This window comes from Mus musculus, chromosome 17 (assembly GCF_000001635.26).
Source record: "Mus musculus strain C57BL/6J chromosome 17, GRCm38.p6 C57BL/6J".
Classification (NCBI taxonomy): domain Eukaryota; kingdom Metazoa; phylum Chordata; class Mammalia; order Rodentia; family Muridae; genus Mus; species Mus musculus.
In genome coordinates this window covers 65531911-65550315 of record NC_000083.6, presented here as the reverse complement: position 1 = coordinate 65550315, position 18405 = coordinate 65531911, and the positions used below count along the sequence as shown (strand labels likewise).

General features: G+C 42.0%; 1 protein-coding gene across 6 annotated transcripts in view; it reads left to right on the top strand.

Annotated features, from left to right (window-relative positions):
* The first annotated feature begins 9233 nt into the window (after window positions 1-9233).
* Tmem232 (transmembrane protein 232) overlaps window positions 9234-18405 on the top strand; it is a 285084-nt gene continuing 275912 nt past the window's right edge. For 2 of the 6 annotated variants that reach the window (NM_001289486.1, NM_001008973.2), the window contains exon 1: window positions 9534-9606. The gene's annotated coding sequence lies outside the window, so the exon portion shown is untranslated. Of the gene's footprint in view, window positions 9607-11884; window positions 11970-18405 lie in introns of all 6 variants that reach the window. The other 4 variants (NM_001289485.1, XM_006524492.3, XM_006524493.3 and 1 more) reach the window with 4 other exon arrangements.

Genomic DNA, 18405 nt, shown 5'->3' with positions numbered 1-18405 from the left:
AGTCCAGGCACCGAAACCAAGGTTAAACAAAAACCAACAGAAAAACAGAGAAATGAAAATAGAAAAATGTTGGGGGGGGTGGGTATGGGGGACCTTTGGGATAGCATTGAAAATGTAAACGAGGAAAATACCTAATTTAAAAAAAAAAGAAAATAGAAAAATGAAAAAAAGGATGTAAGAAGATGTAGACACACATGTCTGTGCACTCAGTGTGTTTGTATGCCTATGTATACACACATAAAAATTAATAGGTACATAAAGATATATAGATGCATACATCTATGCACACAGTGTGTTCATATGCATATGTGCACACACGCATCTACCTGAAAGCCAACAAATATTTTTTTTAAATTCCTGAAGTAGTTTTCTTTTCTTTTCTTTTCTTTTTTTTAAATATTCTTACTAGGGGCTGGAGAGATGACTCAGAGGTTGGGAACACTGACTGCTCTTCCAGAGGTCCTGAGTTCAATTCCCAGCAGCCACATGGTGGCTCACAACCAACTGTAATGTGATCTGATGCCCTCTTCTGGTGTGTCTGAAGACAGCTACGGAGTACACATATACATAAAAATAAGCAATTCCTTATAAAATATTCTTACTAACATTCCTTTGTTTGAAATCATTTTGTATAAAGAGTAGGGGGTTTCCTTACACCATTTTCTTTCTTAAAAAAAAAACAAAACCTCTGTACATGGTGGTACACGCCTTTGATCACAGAACTTGAGGGGCAGAGGCAGTTATGTCTTTGTGAATCTGAGGTCAACTGCCCTACATAGTGAGTTCCAGGACACTTAGTAATACACGGTGAGGCTCTGCCTTAATTTAGAATTTAAAAAAATATTTTATTTATGTGTAGGTGTGTGCCTGAGTGTATGTATGTGTACCGTGTGCTCTCAGAGGTCAGGGTCGGGCATTGGATCTGAACCTGGGTCCTCTGCATGAGCTGCTGAGCCAACTCTCCAAGCCCCTTGTGACATTTTCAAGCCCACTTCCTTTTGACCCTTCTTCCTTGCCCTCCCCCTCCCCCCACATGCGTTCTAGTGCCCCTGCCTCCGTGCCTTAGAGCTCCCCACATTGTCCCTTCTCATATTGTTTCATATCCTAGAAACTACGCTCACTGCTACGTAACACATACAAACATACCCGCCAGGCATAGGATACAGAGCGTGTTCTATTTGTCTTTCCGAGCCTGGATTATCTCAGTTTTATATTTTATTTATCTGTTCACTGTGGTGCCAATTTTACCATGTGAGTTTGTGACCGAACGAACTCCCGTGCTGTTTATATTCAGCCTTTGAGTGCTGGGATTCTATTTCAGGTCCTTACTGGAGTTCTTTGGGTGTGATAGATTAGTTGTTTTGGCTGAAAGCTTGTTGCTATAGCCTGCTGGCAAGCTGTCGAGGCAAGGACAGGCACTTTGCTATCTCTGCCCGGGGCACAGAGCTGGTTACCAAGCAGCTTTGGCACGACTTCTGTCGTTTTAGCCTTGAAAAGGCCTCTATTTCTCATAGCAGGAAAACACCTCAGTTCCTCTTGGCTGGACAGCAGTGAACAAGCCTTACCTGCCGAACCCGTATTCCTCTCTGAGCATGTCCTTGACCCCACGGGACGACACAGCTTTAGTCAGGCAGAGAGTTTTTGCTGAACCAGAAGAGGAAAGAGATGTTTCGTGAGGCTGCCCGTCGAAGGGCCCGGTGCACAATTGGTATTAGACGGCTGTTTACACGAAAAGGCAGGGAGTAAGGGAGCCAGAGGGGAAGGACTGGTACCTCTAATGAGCAGCAGGGGGTTGGCTGGTGTGATCCCAAAAGCTCTCCCAGACCTGCTCTCCTCTGTGGGTGGACCGGCCATTTCTCTGGGATCTCATGCTGGGTCAGGGATTGAGGAGGCTAACTGAGGGGGCAGGTGGTTCAGGTACCTCTGCTCTTTACTCCTCCGCGCATCCAGGCTCTCAATGGTCTCTTCCACACTTTCCACCCCCTCTCTTCTTTGTGCCCCCCGCCCCCACCCTCCTTCTTTCCATCTCTCTAATGATCCTTCTTTAAGAAAGCTGTTTTCAGTTCCTGTTCTGCCTGAGAAATTCCGAAGTCTGTTTGCCAATCTTCTCTTAGCCAAGATCATGCATGTTCTGAGAAAGTTTAGCGGCCCTCTTGCTGGGAGTCTGGGGAGGACATCACGGCCCCGGGGCTGAGCAGCCCTGCGGGAAGATGTCCTTGATGGTGGAGTTGGAATTTCCATGCTAGTTCTCTCTTGGTATGGTCCTCTCCTATCTGGACTCCAGTGACCTTCTGCTAGGGATTCCGAGAGTGGCATGGATTCTGAGAGTGGCATGTACCTTGGCCAAGCTGGGACCACCCAGGGGAGCTCTCTCTGAGCATATTTCCAGCTACCAGAGTCTCTCCCACCCTATGGTTTTTGAACATTTTAAGAAATGTTCCATAGAATGCCAGGGCCAAGAAGCAGGAGTGGGTGGGTAGGGAATCAGGGCGGAGGGAGGGTATAGTGAACTTTTGGGATAGCATTTGAAATGTATATAAAGAAAATATCTAATAAAAAATAAATTGATTAAAAAAAGAGAAAAATATGTTGCATAGTTCCCTGGGACCTACTTGACTTTGAAGGACAAGGGTGAAAACATTTTCCCTTTTAATTCCTCTGGCCTCATTAATATAGGCCTTTAACTATGGTTTATTGAGCATAGGTGTGCACTCATGTATGTGACTATGCACAATCTGTGTGCTGATAAATATTCTTTATTTATTATAAATATTTATTTATTATATGTAAGTACACTGTAGCTGTCTTCAGACACCCCAGAAGACGGCATCAGATTTTGTTACGGATGGTTGTGAGCCACCATGTGGTTGCTGGGATTTGAACTCAGGACCTTTGGAAGAGCAGTTGGTGCTCTTAACCTCTGAGCCATCTCACCAGCCCCGCTGATAAATATTCTTTACTTCAATTCTCACTGTCCTTTCTGTCCTTCATTATGCTGTCTTTAAGCTACTGAGTCCTGTAGCAGCCTGCTTGAAGGAACCCCTCCTGTCACATCACCTCTATCTTCTGATACCTGGTACCCTTAGTTCTCTCCCTTGAGTCCCCTCAGCCTTTCCTCCATCTCCACACCTTTCTTCACCTGCTGACCCACAGAATGCTCTTTAACAAGAATCCACAGTTACCACAGCTGCCTAGGACCCAAAGATGGCAACAACAACCAAGAAAGGGACACCCACTGAACAAGGGCAAGAATGGGTATTGCAGATAGTACAACTTCAGATGCCTACATCCCAGGGCAAAAGTATCAACATGAATGGCAAGACACTGTGCCTACACTGGAACCCAGGAACCTATTGCAGTAGGTCTTGACAAACGAAATACAGCGGAACCAAAAGGCACGGGCTTCAGAACAGCAATTATGAACACATAAGCCTTTAATGGGATGTGGACAGATTGCTTAATAATGACCATGAAAACACAAGCAGTTGACTAAAATAATAATTAAAAAAAACCAGTTTAAGTCATGAAATTAGAAATAAAATCAATAAAGAAAACAGAAACTGAAAAAAAATTCCTGGAAATAAAAAAAAAAAAAAACAAAAAAACCAAAAAAACGATAGGATGCTAAACAAAAGTCACAGAGGCCAGCCTTATGAACAGGTTACAAAACACAGAAGAAAGAAGATTAGGTTCTGAAGACAAGGTACGAGAAATGAGTACCTCAGTCCAAAAAAGCGCTAAATCTAAACACATCCAGGCACAAAACATCCAGGAAATCTGGAGCACGGTGAAAAGCCAAATCTACAACGAATGAGGAAAGAGAATGCAGAAGAACCCAAGTCAAAGATACAGAAAGTATTTTTAACAAAACTGTAAAAGTAAGTTTCTACAACCTGAAAGAGGATGTGGTGGTTTGTAGATGCTTGGGCCAGGGAGTGGCACTATTAGGAGGTGTGGCCTTGTTGGAGTAGGTGTGACACTGTGGGTGTGAGCTTTAATGCCCTAGTCCTAGCTGCCTGGAAATCAGTATTTTGCTAGCAGCCTTCAGATGAAGATGTAGAACTCTCAGCTCCTCCTGCACCAGGCCTGCCTGGATGCTGCCATGCTCCCCACCTTAATGATGATGGACTGAACCTCTGAACCTGTAAGCCAGCCCCAATTAAATGTTGTCCTTATAAGAATTGCCTTGGTCATGGTGTCTGTTCACAGCAGTTAAACCCTAAGACAGAGGAGGTGCCTATTAAGGTATAAGAAACATACAGAACACCAAATAGGACTATAAAAGAAATTCCCCATAGCACACGATGATCAAAACACTAAATGTACAGAACAAGAAAAATATATTAAAAGCTGTAAGGGAAAAGGACCTAGTATCCCATAAATGTAGACTCATTAGAATAATATCCAACTTCCCAATGGAGACTCTAAAAGCCACAAGGGTCTGGATGAGCGTTGTACAAACTCTGAGAGACTACAGATGCCAGGTAACATGACACCCAGCTAAACTATCACATTAGAGGGAGAAATAAAGACATTCCTCAATAATGACAAATTTAAGCAATTTCAACTAACCAATTTAGATCTAAAAGTCACTAGAAGGAAAATTCAGTGAAGAGGTTAACCACACAGGAATAAATAATCCCAGAGCAGCAAATCAAAAGGGGGAAAGCCCACACCATACCAACAAAATAACAGGGATCAAGAAATGATGCTCATGGGTAACTTTCAATACTAGTGGTCTAAATTCCCAGCAAAATAATAGACTAAGAGATTTGATTACAAAATAAAATCCATTTTTGGGCTCTATCCAAGAAACACACTTTACCATTGAGGATGGATATAATCTCAGGGTAAAAGAATGGAAAAAGTATTTCAAGCAAATGGACCTCAAAAACAAGTAGGTGCAGCCATTTTAATATCTGACAAAATATACCTCAAACCAAAATTAATGAGAAGACACAAGAAATGACTCTACATAATCGTCAAAGAAAAAAGCCCACCAAGAGGATATTGTAATTCTAAACTTTTTTTTTTTGCCCTAAATACAAGAACGTCTAAGTTCATAAAGCTAAAATAGCATATGGACCCTCACATGGTGATAGTGAGTTACTTCAGTACTCCACCACCCTTGCCAATAGAAAGGTCAGCCAGATAAAACAGAGAAATTCTAAAGTTAAGTAATGACATAAATCAAATGGACTTAGCAGGTATCTACAGAACATTTCACTCAAATAGAAAAGAATGTACTTTCTTCTCAGCAGGTCATGGAACTTTTTGCAAATTGACCACACACTGGACACAAAGAAAGTCTCAACAGTTGTAAGAAAGTTGAAATAAAACCCTGTGTCCTATTTAACCACGGTGGATTAAAGCCAGACGATAACAACAACAGAAGCAACAGAAAGTATATATTTTCACAGAAACTGAACAACTCACTACTGAGTGAAAAATGTGTAAAGACAGCTGCAGCTGTACCTGATAGTGTGTAAGAGTCACCCAGGTGGTACTGGTTTTGGAGGCATGAAGGGGTCATGAAGAGCAACTGAGGCTCGGCACTGTGAGAGGTCGTGGAAGGTCATTGGTGAAGGTGCAGCCTCAGTTGCAGTTGATGGCCCAGGATTGAAGGGGTCATGCAAAGGAGTAGAGTCTTGGCACCATGAAGAAAGCCTATGAGAGGCTATTGGTGAAGCCTAGTTGTTGCAGAAGACCCCAGCATATTGGAGATGCCAGTGGGATGATCACCAAGAACAGCAGCAGCAGTGGAGTGGATCAACCTGAGCTTAGAGTGCTACAGAGGGCAGAGCTGGAGAGGAGTTGCCAGCCCTTTGGAAGAGCCTGGAATATCATGTGTAGATGCCAGGCATTGGAACAAGAAGCTGTGAAGTTAAAGTTGCCTTGGAGACCCCAAGATTTTAAAGATTTCAGAGCCATGGGCTATCTGCTGAGGAAAGCTGCTAACAGGGAGTGGAACAAGCCCAGGAGAAAAAAAGCTTACTGCAGTCAACTAAGATGAAAAGGGAGTTGGAGACCTGAAGACTGCTTTGATATCAGATATGGAGATTCACGGTTTGGAGTCTGCTGGTTCCCTGTCTTGCTTTGGAGATTAGAGTTAAGTGATTGGATGAATCTCATAAGAAACCTTGAACTTTGGACTTTTAACCTTGTTGAGACTGTTATAGATTATGTGGACTTTGGAAGTTAGACTAGATGTATTTTTTGCATTATGCTGTGTTTAGGTATGGCCCTCATAGACCCATATGTTTGAACAAGCCTATGGGGGCCAGGGAGTGGAATGTGATAATTTGTATATGCTTGGCCCAAGGAGTGACACTATTTATTAGAGGGTGTGGCCCTGTTGGAATAGGTGTGGCCTTGTTGGACTAGGTGTGTCACTGTGAGTGTGGGCTTTCAAACCCTTATCCTAGGTGCCTGGAAGCCAGTATTTACTAGCAGTCTTCAGATGAAGATGTAGAACTCTCAGCTCCTCTTGCACCATGCCTGCCTGGATACTGCTATGTTCCTGCCTTGATAATAATGGACTGAATCTCTGAACCTGTAAGCCAGCCCCAATGAAATGTTATCCTTAAAAGACTTGCCTTGGTCATGGTGTCTGTTCACAGCAATAAAACCAAAACTAAGACAGTAATCCATCCTTTGATTGGATTTAAGGCCCTCTTTATGAGATGAAGTCTGTACCTGATCAGGTTAAGGATTGGAGATTAGATAGGTCAAAGGTCTTGTGTGTGTGTGTGTGGGAGCACATAATACTATTCTTCTTCTTCTTCTTCTCCTTCTCCTTTCTCCTTTCTCCTTTCTCCTTTCTCCTTTCTCCTTTTTCTCCTTTCTCCTTTCTCCTTTCTCCTTTCTCCTTTCTCCTTTCTCCTTTCTCCTTCTCCTTTCTCCTTCTCCTTTTTTTAAAGATTTATTTATTATTATATGTAAGTACACTGTAGCTGTCTTCAGACACTCCAGAAAAAGGCATCAACCACCATGTGGTTGCTGGGAATTGAACTCAGGACCTTCAGAAGATCAGTCAGTGCTCTTAACCGCTGAGCCATCTCACCAGCCCTATTCTTCTTCTTCTAAAGGAACATATCAATAAAATTATTCCTATTGGCGATCTGCTATACCAATAGATCAGTTCCTCAATCAGTCATCAATAAAGATATTTCTTTCTTTCATTTTTTTTTAAGATTTATTTATTTATCTTAAGCATACAAGTACACTGTAGCTGTTTTCAGATACACCAGAAGAGGGCATCTGATCCCATAACAGATGGTTGTGACCCACCATATGGTTGCTGGGAATTGAACTCAGGACCTCTGGAAGAGCAGTCAGTGCTCTTACCTGCTGAGCCATCTCTCCAGCCTTCTCTTTAGTAGATATTCCTTCTCTTTAGTAGATGAGAACAAACACAGAGACTCACTTCTGGACGGTGTGCTGAGTTGGAGCACTCAGTCTTCATCAAAGCACTCCCCTTTGAGGCCCAGGGAAGTACTCAGAAGAATAGGTGGACATTTGTAAGAGCCAGATGTGATGGGTGACTCCAAGGAAACTCTTCCAAACACAGCAGAACTGATGCACATATGAATTCACAGAGGTAACAGCAGTGGTTTCAAGCCAGAATGTACAGGTTTAAGCCAGGGGAGGTCCCACTCTTCTGAGAAGGGGAGGTGAAGATCCTTAACCAAGAAGTTATCTACAATTGATGCCTCATGTCCAGGAGAAAGCATTTCTCTCCAGCGGAGCCTGTCTGGGTGTATTAACTCCACTTCAAGGCAGACATGAGCCGGCACAAGCTCAGCAGGGTTTTGGTAGCCCTCTGATCTCATCTTGCTTTGGTTGGGCATTTTGTGTTTAGTGTTTTTTTTTTTTTTTTCTTGTTTATTTTGGTTTCTTTCTTTCCATCTTTCTTTCTTTCTCTCTCTCTCTCTCTCTCTCTCTCTCTCTCTCTCTCTCTCTCTCTCTCCCTTCCTTCCTTCCTTCCTTCCTTCCTTCCTTTCTTTCTTTTTTTTTTCAAGACAGGGTTTCTCTGTGTAGCTCTGGCTGTCCTGGAACTAACTCTGTAGACCAGGCTGGCCTCGAACTCAGAAATTCACCTGCCTCTGCCTCCCAAGTGCTGTTTTGCTTGTGTGCTTTCTTTTCTCTTTTCTTCTTCTTCTTCTTCTTCTTCTTCTTCTTCTTCTTCTTCTTCTTCTTCTTCTTCTTCTTCTTCCTCCTCCTCCTCCTCCTCCTCCTCCTCCCCCTCTTCCGTTCTTCTAGTTTTTTTTAACTTTAAATTTTTTTTTTTTTTATATTTTACCATTCTATTGATCTACCTGTCTGTCGCTGTACCAGTACCATGCAGTTTTTATCACGATTGCTCTGTAGTATAGCTTGAGGTCAGGCATGGTGATTCCACCAGAGGTTCTTTTATCCTTGAGAAGAGTTTTTGCTATCCTAGGTTTTTTGTTATTCCAGATGAATTTGCAGATGAATTTCCAGATGAATTTCTAATTCGTTGAAGAATTGAGTTGGAATTTTGATGGGGATTGCATTGAATCTGTAGATTGCTTTTGGCAAGATAGCCATTTTTACAATGTTGATCCTGCCAATCCATGAGCACGGGAGATCTTTCCATCTTCTGAGATCTTTAATTTCTTTCTTCAGAGACTTGAAGTTCTTATTTAAAGAGAGAGAAAGGAACATACAGTTGGGTGGGTAGGTACGGAGATGGGGGGATCTGGGAGGAATTTGGGGATGGAAATACATGAATCAGAATATATTGTATGAAATAATGTTTTTTAGTTAAAAAAAACTATGCTTCACCCTCTCCAAAAGGAGGGGGGGGGAGAGAGAGAGAGAGAATACAAAAGACCTATTTGATAACCTTAGTTCATGCTAACGTTATAGTTTCCACTATGAGTCTCTTTTTTGAAGCACCCAATTATTTTTAGGAAATTTATGTCATAGGAAGATGTACGTACACTGGTTTCCCCATGTAACTAAAAATGTTTTCCGTCAGTACTTCCAGGTGTGAACATTTGTAAAAACCCAATCTTTCCTTTGTTAGTCGGCACAGGTAATCTTACAGGATGTTTTTAAGGCATTGAATTTAAACTCGCCCCCTTGTGGTTAGTATGTGTCAAAACACCCTGGGTATTTGGTGACTCGTATTTGGTTGCTGTGACAGTCTCCAGATTTTCTACAGAAAGAAATTTGCCAATAGCAACTTCTTCCAAAGATATACGGTCTAACAGGGCGTTAGGCATGGAGGACGTGCTGACTGCTGCCAAGGCGTTTTTGCGGCTGCTGGCAGCTACACACAGTACACAAGGAAGTCACGCGGAGTCACAGCTGTGAGCTTTTCGGTCGTCTTAAGCCAACGAAGGTTTTTTGTTTTTTGTTTTTGTTTTTGTTTTTTGTTTGTTTATTCGTTTGCTTGCTTGTTTGGATTTATTGCTTATAATCTGAGTACACGCGAGGTGCGGGTGGGGTAGGGCTGGTGGAATGACAGCTTGTGATTGGCTAAACCCTTGAGACAGTTAAAGGTCAGCCAGCGGGCTCCAAGAGCGACTTACACAGCATCCTTAGCAACCAGCTGGAGAGCCTGGCGGGAGCGCTGGGGTGAGTAATTGTAGCCCCTATTGTCGGTGACTTGGGGAACTAGGATTACGGTCCTATCCTTTAGTAACCCAGACCACAAAAGACCCAAATGTAGGTTGAACTTCACCCCCTCAGAGTCCCAAAAGCCCCGTCTCGAAGTTGAAGAGACTTCTAGTCATTGGGAAACTCCAGACCTATTTACCAGTTTTACAGTATCAGGCTCCAAATTAGAGTCTGTGCCCTGCAACTTCCGCTAGCTCCTTTGATAGAGGCAGTGTTTTGGGGAGAGTATAGAAGGTGGGGGAGCTCTGATAACTGTTCTAGGGCTTTGCTGATCAGTGTTCATGGTCCCCAGCAACTCAGTTCTTCCCCCACCCCGTCTTCCGTCTTCTTACCATCTCCCCATTCTCCTCGTACACGTACACTTTTGGATTTTCAAAGAGAAAATTCCAACATAAAGATTAGTACACGGAAAGGGCAAAGAATAGATGAAAACAAAACAAAAACTCACAAATAACCTAGAAAATAATGGCAAAGTTATCACTCAGGAAGCATTCCTGGAGGTAGGGAAGAGTTGGGTAGAAGTCTATAATTAAAGTTCATCTGATCGATGCCGTCTTCTCTGTTGTCTCTGGTCAGATTCTTTAGAGTTGTAGTTTAAACCTGGTGTTCCCTGATGCAAGCTACATGTCCAAAGGCTTGGTTTAATTTTTATATGACCTAGTTCTCAGAAGTCGCCTTTGAAGTCACATATTCTGAAGCTTGTTTTAATTGAAGCTTTAAAAAGCTGTCCAGAGATTAATAATAACTTTCTAGAAAGAAAAACACACAAACTGCCAAGCAACCAGGCATTTTGTTGGAGCTATTTCAATACGTGCTATGTCTCAGAAATGTTTTGATTTCTCATGTAAGGCTTCAAGGTAAGTGCTAGATTTCCATTTTGCTGATAACTATTGAACATTCCCCAAAATGTATCATTCATATAATTCCAGGAAGTAGTGTTCTAAAAAGTTGCTCTTGTCAATAAATTTGGAGAAAATTACATACATATCACATTATCTGTCATTCAAGATTCATTATATATGCACATATACTAATAACCCCCTAAATCTTACAGCATGTCAGTCTACACAAATTTGTTCCACACTGCACTTTTGGGAATTACTGTTTTAAATTAACCACACTGTTGTTTCCTCCTCCTCCTCCTCCTCCTCCTCCTCCTCCTCCTTCTCTTCCTCTTCCTCTTCTTCCTCTGGGTTCATTTCTTCAAATATTTCTGGTTGATTCAGTTTAAGTCCCCACTCCCTCAAATCTTTTCAAAACAACTTCAGCAAGTTAATGAATTATTCTACCCCCACTACTTTGTATTCCATTTCAGCAGTAACATAAACAATTTGCTAACTGTTTAGGACTATTGGTTTCCTGCAGTAACCTAGCAGGTACTTTGTTGAAACTATGATTCTAACATGGTATCTAGCATCTTGCAAAGGCTCTATAATAACTATTTGAATAACTAGAAGTAATCATTAATTTCCCCCTTTATAATGCCTGTCTTGTAGAAGACCAGATGCTTTTAACAGCAGCCCCCTAAATGCAAACCGTGGCCATTTGGTGATGGGAGATGGTTTTTGTGTAGAATAGGTTTGAGTGGAGAGGTGATGGCCTTGGGTAGACCAGGGGACAGGGATCTGTGAATAGCTCAGATTGCTCATTTGTGATTTTTAAATAGAAATCCCAGATTAAGAGCAGCGTTTGAGGTCTGAGAGGGGGAAAGCAACATGTATGGTTTTCTAAGTATCTGTCTACAAGTTGGGAGTCCAAAAACACTCTGAAAAAATAAATTTAGATTTCAAGAGAAGTCAGACTGGAGGTAGAGGCCTGGGATGGGGGTGTCATTAGTCTGTTATACACTTGACGGCATAAGATTAGATTGTGCCAACTCCAGAGAGAGAAGAGGGTGGAGAAAAATGTACTTTGGCCACACGGTTGATAAGAATTTGTAAATTTGATATCTGTGGATGCATTTCACAAGCTATGAAGTGCCATGTAGGACTTATGATCATTAATCCTAGAAGATTCCCTGAAGAAATACATTGCATTTGATTTTCAGGAATCAGGGACAGGTTAAGGTTGTATTTGATGAAACACACCCTCTGCCTTTAACCCCAATAGGGATTTGTCCTTTCAGTAACAACACGAAGGTCGGTGTGTGAGAGCTTAGCTGTAGCTTCCCAGTGCTGAACACTTCCGTTGATCAATTTCCTATGCACTTTTCATCTTCATGGCCGCTTCTTGGCAGGAAGATAACTTCTCGGCCACTCTTCTGTCACCCAGCAAGGAAGAAGAAATAGAAAGAAAGAAGGCTCCATGGATCCGCCAGAAAGGCAGGCTTTTCCAAAATTACCTATTCAGATTTAGAAATATATGTGTATATGTATACATGTATGTAACGTATGTATGTGTACACACATGTATGGAACATTTAATGAAAAAGGAAGCGATGAATCTTGAAGTGAGCGAGGAGGGGAATCTGGGAAGGTTTGGAAAGGGGAAATGATGTAATTACACTATAACCTCAAAGAGTAAAAGAAATAATTTACAAAAAGACATAGGTAGCGCTTTTAGTTACAAAAGGAAATTCACAAGTCTTGCCAAGAGCACAGAGCCAAGGGCTTTTCCTCAGTGTACAGTACACTGAGGACCCTAACAAAACAAAGGCAGAGGGAGATTCCAGAGGGCAGTGGTGCAGGCACAGTAGGGGAGAGATTTACCCAGGGCAAGAGCTGTGCAGAAAGAGGCAGTGGTTTATTTGAGGCTAAAACATGGATTAGAAACAAAAGTATTGGCCAAAATCTCTTGAACATAAATGGAGAAATCCTAAACAAAATGTCATTAAAATTATCGTCAAAATGATACCAACAATGTACAAGCAGAATTAATTAATTTGACTTACACACACACACACACACACACACACACACACACACACCCCAAACAACAACAACAAAAATCCAAAACCCAACCCAAAGCTGTAAAGAGCTCCGTGGTTTCTGTGCAGTGTGGGCAGCCAGCCTCTGCAAGGTGAAGATGCCCAAGTGCCACGGAGGAGAGCCCCCAGGAATGGAGCCTGCCAACACCACCCAGCGCTACCTTCCCAGTGAACCACTTTGGTAGCAGACCTACTCAAATCTGTGTGGTCTGAAACCCACCACCAACATCCAGTGGAAGCTGCGGCTATACTTTGACTCCAATGTCATGGGAAACCCAGCTCGGTTCTGCCTCCTCAAGCTGCTAAAAAACTCCTAGCCCAGAGCAGCCATGTCAGTCCCACATGACCATCCTTGTTTCAGCCCTCCACATTTTGGAATAATTTGTTACACAGATTAAATAAGTAACAATAATAATGTTAACACAATTATAATATTAAATTAAAATATATTAATTTTATATTTTATAATTATAATATATTTATAATTAGTATAGTATAACATTTATTATGATATATTTATAATTATTATATAACATTTATAACAATTATATTATAATATTATATTTATGATTATATAATTATAATAAAATTAAAATATATTAATCGTATAATGAAAATAATATAGTCTTTCTGTGGGTTTAAGTATTTTTTTCTAAAGGATTTATGGGTGTTCAGACAAAGGTTTTATTTCACACGGTCTTGCGTTTCTGCTACATTGCTTCCCTTATTCCCGTTCTCAGTCCCACCCCACCTTACCACAGTCCTTTGGAACATCTTCCTCACCTACCCCCTGGTATAGGAGTGGTAGTTGCCTTTCCAGTTGCTTTTCCTAAGACGTCCTGGAGAAATTCTAATAAATAAAGTGATCTTTATTTTCTTGTGTTTCAGTATTTCTTATTTGGAACTTCAGTACATCACACAAGTTAAAACAAACCCACATTATTCGAACAGCAAACTCTATTCTCCTTTTGTTCCTGACATTAACAGAGGCATACACTGACACATACACACACATACACCAACACACAGAGACACACTGATACACACACACACACACACACAAATACACAGACATATCACAACACGCCCCCAACTTGCACACATTCAAGCATGCAAATACACACGCTACAGAAACTCACAAAATAAAAACCTACTCTGTAGCGTGGTTTGAAATTTAATTCAGAATTCCCCAAGGTAGGCGATCTGGGTAGCACGTGCTGTTGTCTTCTTGAGAATGTCATTTCTCTTCACGAAGCACTCTCAGAGTCTGGGAATATACCTATCAGCTCTGGACACAGAACCAACCATTCTGTACAATGGTGGATTTTGTGACAGACAGGCATCTCCATGCAGTTGCAGATAATGCCCAGCAGGTGGTGCTAGCCTTGGAAGCTAGAGCTATTTTTACAAAGGCATTGTTCTGCAGCAGCTAAACTCCCCAGGAACACAAGCTGGGACATCAGATTGGTTATTGCTGGCTGGCACACCATATATTTATATTGAGCACAGGAGACCACCCCATGAAACTCTTTATTATTCTTACCTTGAGGAGGGTATTCATTCCATTAGTGTCTGTCTTCTTTATGGTGGCTTGGGGGAAAATGTCTTGTAACTTTACCAGGAGTGACTACTTCTCCTACAACCCATTAGATTTTAAGTTCTAAACACAGTAAATTGTGGCTCTGAGCATTATTTTTAAGACAGACTTGTAGCATACCCCTGGCAAATGAATAAATATGATTTTATAGCACAAACATATCCACCTCACCTCTACCTTATTTTCTTATTCTGTTTTACTCTTTTATCTAGATTTGGCCCATTTAAAATCTGATCTGCTCCTGCATCTAGTCATACCTGGAACTCATCTGGAAAACGTTTATAAATGATGAGGTGTCAGTAGTTGCGCACACATTCACATAGAGTGTGGGGCTGTTAGTGGAAGGTCTAACCCAGCACACAGCACTGAGCTGGGGTTGTATTCCAGGAACTGACTCGCCTGCCTGCTGCGATCTGGAAGAAATAAATGTAACTGAAAGAAAGCTGGGCACAATGTTAGCTTGGAAAACCAGTGAATGTTTCAAAGCAAGGCACACTAATCTTAAGGGCAGGCACTAATGCAAATATAAAACTGAACTTTCATAGAAAGATTACACAAGCCTGCCCCATTCTTTATCTTCCCCTGTCTTAGTCAGGGTTTCTATTCCTGCACAAACATCATGACCAAGAAGCAAGTTGGGGAGGAAAGGGTTTATTCAGCTTACACTTCCACACTGCTGTTCATCAACAAAGGAAGTCAGGACTGGAACTCAAGCAGGTCAGGAAGCAGGAGCTGATGCAGAGGCCATGGAGGGATGTTCCTTACTGGCTTGTTTCCCCTGGCTTCCTCAGCCTGCTCTCTTATAGAACCAAGACTACCAACCCAGGGATGGCATCACCCACAGTGGGCTGGGCCCTCCCCCTTTGATCACTAATTGAGAAAATGCCTGTCAGCTGGATCTCACGGAGGCATTTCCTCAATGGAAGCTCCTTTCTCTGTGGTAACTTCAGCTTGTGTCAAGTTGACACGCAAAACCAGCCAGTACATTCCCCTAAGCTGAACTTGAGTGAGCTTCTCTGGATGTCGGCCTGGCTAAGAAAATGACAATCCGTTTTCCTGGAGTTTCTTCCAGGGCACACCCAGTGCCCACTGACATGGCTCCCCACAGAGAGGAGACTCAGCACCCATCCAGCAAAGACCACTGAGCCCTGACACCCATCGCACCAGTTCATCCTGGATGTTTACAGTGAAATGTAAGTCAGGAAGGCTGGAGGCCACCTGCACCTCAGTTGTTACAGTAATGTCTTGGGAACATTCCCTGGGGAGAAAAGCAGCTATGTGAAGATACGGGGCATTGTCATTAAAGGAACTAATGTTATCAAATGGTATTAGCATGATACTAAATAATAATGATAATAATAATAATAAAAACAATCTAATGATGACAAATACTGGTATGGAGGTTGGGAGAGGGGACATTTAGTCACTGTTGATGGCAGTGAAAACTGATGCCTCCATATATATCAGTGTGGTGGTTCCTTTAAAAGTTAAGAATAGATCTACCATATGACCCAGCTATACCACGTGTGCTGGCTGGCTAGTTTTATGTCAACTTGACACCCGAACTAGTTATCCTTAAGGAAGAAACTTGAATTGAGAAATTGCCTCCATAAGATCAAGATAGAGGAGGGTCCAGCCCATTGTGGGTGGGACCATCTCTGGCTTGGTGGTTTTGGGTTCTATAAGAAAGCTGGCTGAAAAAACTATTCTCAACAATAAAAGAACTTCTGGTGGAATCACCATCCCTGACCTCAAGCTATACTACAGAGCAATCGTGATAAAAGCTGCATGGTACTGGTACAACGACAGACAGGTAGATCAATAGAATGGTATTGAAGACCCAGAAATGAACCCACACACCTATGGTCACTTGATCTTTGACAAGGGAGCTAAAACCATCCAGTGGGAAAAAAGACAGCATTTTCAAAAATGATGCTGGCACAACTGGCGGTTGTCATGTAGAAGAATATGAATTGATCCATTCTTTTTTCTCTTTCTTTCTTTCTTTCTTTTTTTCTTTCTTTCTTTCTTTCTTCCTTCCTTCCTTCCTTCCTTCCTTTCTTTTCTTTTCTTTCTTTCTTTCTTTCTTTCTTTCTTTCTTTCTTTCTTTCTTTCTTTCTTTCTTTCTTTCTTTTTATGGTTTTTTGAGACATGGTTTCTCTGTATAGCCCTGACTGTCCTGGAACTCACTCTGTAGACTAGGCTGGCCTCAAACTCAGAAATATGCCTGACTCTGTCTCCCAAGTGCTGGGATTAAAGGCGTGCGCCATCATGCCCAGCCTGAATTAATCCATTCTTATCTCCTTGTACAAAGCTCAAGTCTAAGTGGATCAAGGAACTTCACATAAAACCAGAGACTCTGAAACTTATAGAAGAGAAAGTAGGGAAAAGCCTCGAAGATATGGGCACAGGGGAAAAAATCCTGAACAGAACAGCAATGGCTTGTGCTGTAAGATCGAGAATTGACAAATGGGACCTCATAAAATTGCAAAGCTTCTGTAAGGCAAAAGGTACTGTCAATAAGACAAAAAGGCCACCAACAGATCCTAAATCTGTTAGGGGACTAATATCCAATATATACAAAGAGCTCAAAAAGTTGGACTCCAGAAAACCAAATAACTCTACTAAAAATGGGGTACAGAGCTAAACAAAGAATTCTCAACTGAGGAATACTGAATGGCTGAGAAGCACCCGAAAAAATGTTCAACATCCTTAATCATCAGGGAAATGCAAGTCAAAACAACCCTGAGATTCCACCTCACACCAGTCAGAATGGCTAAGATCAAAAATTCAGGTGACAGCAGATGCTGGAGAGGATGTGGAGAAAGAGGAACATTTCTCCATTATTGGTGGGATTGCAAGCTGGTACAACCACTCTGGAAATCAGTCTGGCAGTTCCTCAGAAAATTGAACATAGTACTAGCAGAAGATCCAGCAATACCTCTCCTGGGCATATACCCAGAAGATGTTCCAACTTGTAATAAGGACACATGCTCCACTGTGTTCATAGCAGCCTTATTTATAATAGCCAGAAGCTGGGAAGAACCCAGATGTCCCTCAACAGAGGAATGGATACAGAAAATGTGGTACATTTACACAATGGAGTACTACTCAGCTATTAAAACCAATGAATTTATGAAATTCTTAGGCAATTGGATGCATCTGGAGGATACCATCCTGAGTGAGGTAACCCAATTACAAAAGAACTCACATGATATGCACTCACTGATAAGGGGCTATTAGCCCAGAAACTTAGAATAACCAAGATACAGTTCGCAAAACCCATGAAACTCAAGAATAAGGAAGACCAAAATGTGGATACTTCATTTCTTCTTAGAATTGGGAACAAAATATCCATGGATGGAGTTACAGAGACAAAGTTCAGAGCAGAGCCTGAAGGAATGACCATCCAGAGACTGCCCCACTTGGGGATCCACCCCATAAACAACCACCAAACCCAGACACTAGGCAGATGCCAACAAGAGCCTGCTGACAGGAGTCTGATATAGCTGTCTCCTTTGAGGCTCTGCCAGTGCCTGGCAAATACAGAAGTGGTTGCTCACAGACATCCATTGGACAGAGTACAAAGTCCCCAATGAAGGAGCCAGAGAAATACCCAGGGAGTTGAAGGGGACTGAAGCCTCATAGAAGGAACATCAATATGAACTAACCAGTACTCTTAGAACTCCTTGGAACTATACCACCAATCAAAGAAAACACATGGTGTAACTTGTGGCTCCAGCTGCATATGTAGCAGAGGATGGCCTAGTCAGTCATCAATGGGAGGAGAGGCCCTTGGTCCTGTAAATGCTCTATGCCCCAGTATAGGGGAATGCTAGGTCTAGGAATGGGAGTGGGTGGGTTTGGGAGCAGGGGGAGGGTGGAGGGGATAGGGGATTTTTGGAGGAGAAACTAGGAAAGGGGATAACATTTGAAAAGAAAATATCTAATAAAAAAGAAAAGAAGAGAGAAGAAAAGAAAAGAAAAGAAAAGAAAAGAAAAAGCAAGCAAGCAAGCAAGCTGGCTGAGCAAAGCCATGAGAGGCAAGACAGTAAGCAGAACCCTTCTATGGCCTCAGCATTAGCTCCTGCTTCTAGGATCCTGTCCTGTTTGATTTCCTGTTCTGACTTCCTTTGATGATGAACAGCAATATGGGAGTGTAGGCTAAATAACCATTTCCTACCCTTGCTTTTTTGGTCACGGTGTTCTGTTGCAGCAATAGAAACAGTAACTA